A 6,412-nucleotide genomic window follows, 5' to 3' on the forward strand; every position below is an offset into this window, starting at 1 on the left:
AAAGTCTCATACATTTCAACAAATTATGTAAAATAAAATATTCTATAAAATTTATTAAATTAATAAATATTGTAATATGCAATAATTAGAATCAAGATTATGTTAATCCCTTAAGTAAAAATCTGTAAACGAAACATTTTTGTCTTTGTATTCATGGTATTAATCAAATATCTCAGGATTTGAGTACAATGCATGATCATCTATTCACCTTTGGTATAGTGAGGAGTTATACAGTTTGGACTTGACATAAAAAAGTACTACACAAGCCTACAACATCTTGAGAAACATATTATGTGGACGAATAAATGAATGATCATTTAAAAGATATGGTACATGATGTTGATGAAGATAATTTTGGAAGAGCTCATTCATATGATTCTCTTAAGTCTGATTCAGAGGAATAGTTGTATCCATGATGTGCTAACTTTACACGACTATCGGAGTTGGGGGAAACGTGATGTTGAATATTTCAATCATACAACTATGATACATGTAAGATTTTTCATTGTGTTCCATATTTAAATCTTGGAATTGTTACTTTTTAATTTATACTTAACTGTCTTGTTATAAATACATGGACACAATCATTGTGATTAAGGTCGGGCTTCCATATATGGATTTATTGAACCTGAAACCATTCAATTTTTTAGAAACACACTTAAGCACAAGCAAACTTATATGCAAATATGGATGTCTGAGTCATAAAGAGAGATGTACCTTGCACCTTAAATTGATGGATAGGTGTTACTAAATGTAATATTTTAAATGTTAATTATTCGACTAACTATTTATGATTCATGGTACCATTGGCAACTAGAGTATGGTTTTGCTTCTGAAGATGAAACTTGATTTGAAATCCATGTTACAAATGTAAGTGTTATTCTTTTTCATATCATCTACTTAGTTATATTAATACTAACCTATGTTTCCAATTCCAATTTAATTGAGTTGTGGCTAGGTTTATAACATAGAAAATTCAAGTATTATATCTAAAGGTTGGAACTAATTCATCTTAAAGTTATTAATTTTCAAATGTCATTTTATGATCTTAATATGTAATTATTTTCTTTGTCATGTTTAGTGTAACAAACAACTAAATTTATGGGCATGTGACTATTATGTCATGGTTTGGATTAATAAGAGTCAACAACGTATCTATTGGAATGATGGAATTAAGACCCACTATAACAATAGTTACTTTGCTTGAAAATTGTATTATTTTTTTTATTATGAAAGTTCTAATTATCTCTTAAATAGTTTGTGTTAGTAGTCTTAGTTCTAATACATAATATGTGTGAGAAATTTTCTGAATTATGCTAGATTTTTACTTAACTTTTCAAGTTTACGTAAATTATAAATATAAAAAATATTCTTAAATAAAAGTTAGCATTCAACGCCTATTAATGTACTAACATACTTTAAAAAACGTCATATTATACCATAGCTAACCTATTTTGACATTTGTTAATGTACTAACAAACATCAATTTAATTTTAATTCAAAATGACATCAATCAATTGGTATGTGGTATTGGTCGTTAAGAGATATCATACTCTCACTACCATTCTTAAATGTTTATTTTCAATTATGACATTTGACATTTTTGACTTAAATATCATAACTTTCTTTGATATTAAAAGTAAAATGTAACATCCGTGAATAAGTCATTAGTGAAAATTATTTATAATTATGTATATTTCTCTAAATGACATGATATATATACTTTAAAAAGTTGTTCAAAGGAGTCATGTAGGCAATTATATCTATACGAATTATTTATCTTTTATGAAATGACTATTTTAAGTAATTAGTAGTAAAGTAATCCTAAAGTAGATGTTACATCACTAATATAAATAAAAAGGTAAATTAAAATATAATGTTCCAATACTTAAACTTTAATGAGAAGATTCCGTAGTCAAGTGGTGCCTGTGCTTTATTCTCTTGTCTTCTCATAACGTTTTCATATTCCTTTCTATCTGAAACTTCGACCTCATTTTTATTCCCTTTTCTCTCTTCTTTCTTTCATCGTCACTGTCTTTCTTACGATGGTAGGTAGATAGATATCTGGGGTCGTCGTGCGTGCGTGGCTTCCTCTTTTCTTCAGTTAGCGTGCCATCTTTGACTGTAATTATCTTTGCCTTTTCTGCTCCATGCTTTTTCATTCTTTTTTTATTCTGCTTTTTCTTTTTTTCATGCTTTTTGCACGATTTTTGACATCGCAGTCCTACCTACTCATGTTTTGTTTGAACAAACCGACCAAGCTATGGATTTACCTACTCTCAAATCATCGATTGGAAACCAGGTTTTCATTAACATATGATTTTTTGTTTATTATTTAATGAAATATGTGTTGATATCATCTAATAAAAACCGAGATCTATGAACTTACAATTAATTAACAATAGAATATACATTCTTTTGCTTAACAGTAAATTAGATGGAAAAAACATTCTGGATTTGATAGTTTACTTAGTAAATAAATAGTACTCTACTCATTGGAAATGTAGGTAGTTTTTATATTTTCAATTGCAATAATTTCTTTGAAAAATAAGTTTATTGCTTTTTGATTGATTAAGACTGTAGTTTCCTTTCACACTATCTTATAAGTTAAACTGCAAATTATGGGTATAACGTTTTTATATTTATATAAGCATCAAACATTTTATCCACGTATGCCTAGATGGTTGGTTTAGGCTATAACACTTGGAGTAAATTGTGTTAACAAAGTGATGTTTACATAACACTCAAGGGACAAGATAGAAGCAGATGTTTTAAATTTTAACCCAAATTAGGTAGTCATTTCCTGTTTTCTTTCTTATTTTGTAATTTGTAATTTGTTATGCAATTGTTAAAGTTTGTTGGTTTTGTTTTTTGTTTTTACTATATGTTGGGTTCTTTCACAGAAAAATGTTGGAAGTATATTCAACATAAATAGATCATATGATCATCATAATAAAAACAGAGATTAAAATGTTATCTTTAACTTGAAATAATTAAATTTTTTAAAATAATAGATTTCTCAGTTTCTTTTTTTATATAATGCTCTTTTTCCTACTCAATGCAGGCCTAGGGTACAGGTTTACATTTGAAATTCATTCCACATTATGATGGCTCTTGTTGGCTATGAAAAGGTGATTGTTCGAGTTCTCGGTTGGGGAGGGTGATTGACAGGTTAGTTTTCTATTAGTTTGAGTTGGTGGTTTTTATAAGAATAATACAGGTGTGCAACACTCTATTGCTTTCCATTAGTGGCTCACCTTATACAAAATAATGTATAATATATGAAGAATATTATAACATTTTTTTTATCTATGTACCGTTAGAAGGATAACACAGAACATAAGATGATGTTAAATTTATCATAATATACTTTAATATTAATTATCTAAATATAATATTTACTTCTTATTTAAATATATTTATATATATTTTTAGTCTTAAATTTGGATGTAAAATTGAAATTAATTAATGTTCTGATTCTAAGTCCATCAAATGACATTATTAAGATTAATCACCATATATTTGAGATATTGTTTGTTTTGAAAATTGAGCCATTGTCACAGTTTTGTCTTTAAAAAGTGTTTCAGAGAGTGAAAGAAAAAAATGAGTATTTAAAATGTCTTGGGTCTTCATTCTTAAAAGATGTGAGACTATTGCGTGTGAAAGAAAAAATTATTATTCTAAATTTTGATCTCAAGCTTTAAAAATAAATGAATATAATTATTTTCATCCAAGGACATTAACTTTTTTGGACTTGTTAAAAGGTGTTTTAGACTAACATTTGAGTTGGAACGTGCATTTGACACATTAAAAAAATTTAATGTAGTTGAGTTAGGAAAATTATATTTATTAATTTTTAAAGCATGAGGATCAAATTTTAGTTTGGTTTCCTTTCAAAGTTTAGAGACTAAAAAGACAAAATTAAAGATAAGAACCAATTCCACTTTTGTCTCAAAATTTCAGCACTAAAAATACATTTATCCTTAATAAAACAATAAGTAAATATAAGTAGTGACTCTTAAGAGTACTGTAATCTAAACAATAGTGAGTTAACCTAACCTGACTCATTTATTAACGAACTGAAAAAATTCGAATTCGGCTCGACCCACCACGGGTTGGTGGGTTAAACGGATTGGCTCACTAGCTCACTTAATTATAAGTTTTTTTAAAATAAAAAAAATTATAATTTTTTTAATTCAAATCTAAATAAATTTCACTCTAAAATGATGTTAAACTCACACAATTCAAAAAAAAAATATCATACAATCCAAGCGTAATCCAAAAACAAGCATAAAAGGCGAATAAATAAGCATTTAATTGATAATTTTTGTATCACTTGTCCATATGTAATATTATAGTCTTGAAAAGATAAATCTATAATATTTTTCTCTTTTGAAACATCTTTTTTTTATCCCATCTACAATATAATAAAAAAATGTTAACTAATAATATTGAAACACAAAAATAATAAATAATTAAATTAGGTGGGTTGGTGAACCAACCCGACTCACCACATATTCAACCTGGTGAGCCGAGTTCTAAGTGAACCGGGTTGAAAACTAACTCGCATAAAAAAAATTACATTTTTTTCAAACCCAACTCAGCTCAAACCCGTGGTGAGCCGGGTTGACTCGCGGGTTACAATCCATTTTGACAGCACTAATAATAAAGATATGAAGTGATTATAGGAATTAAGTTGTAGAAATTAAATTTTCACATTTTTGAGAAATTGGATTCTAAACATTAGTATTTCTAGGAAGATTTTCGTAAAACTTTAAATGAAAAGAGAAAGAAAAAAATGACAAAAACAAAAATAAGTAATAAATTATTATAGGAGATAGGCTTAAATCTAATGATAAATTGGTTTTATTTACAATGTATGTTAGATCTTTTACTATCTCTCTCACATTGATATATGCTTGTTTCGTGTATGTGACTCAATATTTGTAGGTAGTCCATTAACGATTCGAAAGCGAATAACTAGATAAGTTTAACATATCTTAAAAAGATAGATTCTCATGTCATGTTATAAAGTGAGTTTAAGTGTAACTTATTTTCACAAAACTGACTTGTAAAATAAATATCACCCTTACTTATATATACTATAAATTAATCTTATATTTAATCGATATAGGATCTCCAATACACCATCACATATATATCTCATACATGATATTATATATTTGTGAGTAATGGTATGATGTGGTATACTACTAATGAGTAATACGATAAACCTAACAAATCTTATTAGGATAGCCAATAATACCATATTAATAAGAGTTGAAACATAATTCATCCTTATAGGAACTTAAACTAAAAATTAAGTAAACCTATAGTATATAAAGAAACAATTCTCACCTTACACTAATTTTGTAACTTAAACTTTACCCATGATAGGGTTTTACTTTTATTACTTTGACTCTAAATTTCGTACAAGGAGTGTTTGGTTCTTTACGTACGCTATCTTGTAGGATTTCACCATCAAAATTTATCAAAATAAAGAGAATCAAGTCTCACTTTTCCCCACCCTTTCATCTCTTTCCTCTATATTTCCTTTTACCTTCCCTTTACTATTCCCTTCAATTACATTTTATTACATTTCTCTCATCAAACCATGATGAATAATAATATAGTCTTGCCACCATACCCTAATTGGTGATACATAGTTGCATTAAATCATTCTAAAATTATAAAATTAATTTAAGCTTTAAAAATAGTTAAATAAATTGCATTAAATTACATCACAGTTTAAAAGTGAATCAAACTAATTTGAATTAGTACCAACTGTTTTAAATTTGGTTGAATTATTTTAATTATTTCAAGTATTACTGATAACCATTTTGTTTAATTGGCTTCATTTTGCAATAATTCAATTTCAAAAAACTAAACTAATATAATAATTCAGTTATTTTTTAAACAATTTAGTTTTTCTTTACATAATTCAATTCAGTTAAACAGCACTTTAGTTTAATTAAAATATTTTTTAACAGCTCCACACCGAACTTCTTTCCTTTGTATACAATTAAGGGTGTGTATTATTTGTTAGAGTAGAAAGAGAAGATTAAATAAGTATGAAGAAAGTGAAAACAATGTGTTATCCCAATAATTTTGTTTTCGTGAACAAAAACAAGAAAAAAAATATCGATTGCCCGTGGAACTTGTCAAACCATGGCATTAGGGGACAGTCTAATTCTTTTTCTGTAAACTTAAAAGCTTTGTTAGGTCTTAAATGGTTTTGTAATTAAACTAAACTGAAAATGGGTTAGTTAATAAATTTGACAATTTTGGTATATTGAACGAAGAAAAAATTTATGAAGAATCAAGCTTTTGTAGAATTTCTTTAAGTTAAATTTGCTAAAAAATAAATATGTTACAGTAATTTTTTATTTAGGCTAATCTACTTAGCAAAGGT

The 6,412-nt window shown here is 27.0% G+C and overlaps 1 long non-coding RNA gene across 1 annotated transcript; it reads left to right on the forward strand.

The window, feature by feature from the left end:
* The first annotated feature begins 1,953 nt into the window (after nucleotides 1–1,953).
* Nucleotides 1,954–3,387, forward strand: LOC124843962 (uncharacterized). The gene is made up of 3 exons (XR_007029327.2): nucleotides 1,954–2,124; nucleotides 2,223–2,302; nucleotides 3,065–3,387. It is a non-coding gene; the product is annotated as an uncharacterized LOC124843962 (long non-coding RNA).
* Nucleotides 3,388–6,412: the final 3,025 nt, after the last annotated feature.

This window comes from Vigna umbellata, chromosome 7 (assembly GCF_029865625.1).
Source record: "Vigna umbellata cultivar VRB3 chromosome 7, Vumbellata_1.0, whole genome shotgun sequence".
NCBI classification, from domain to species: Eukaryota; Viridiplantae; Streptophyta; class Magnoliopsida; order Fabales; family Fabaceae; genus Vigna; species Vigna umbellata.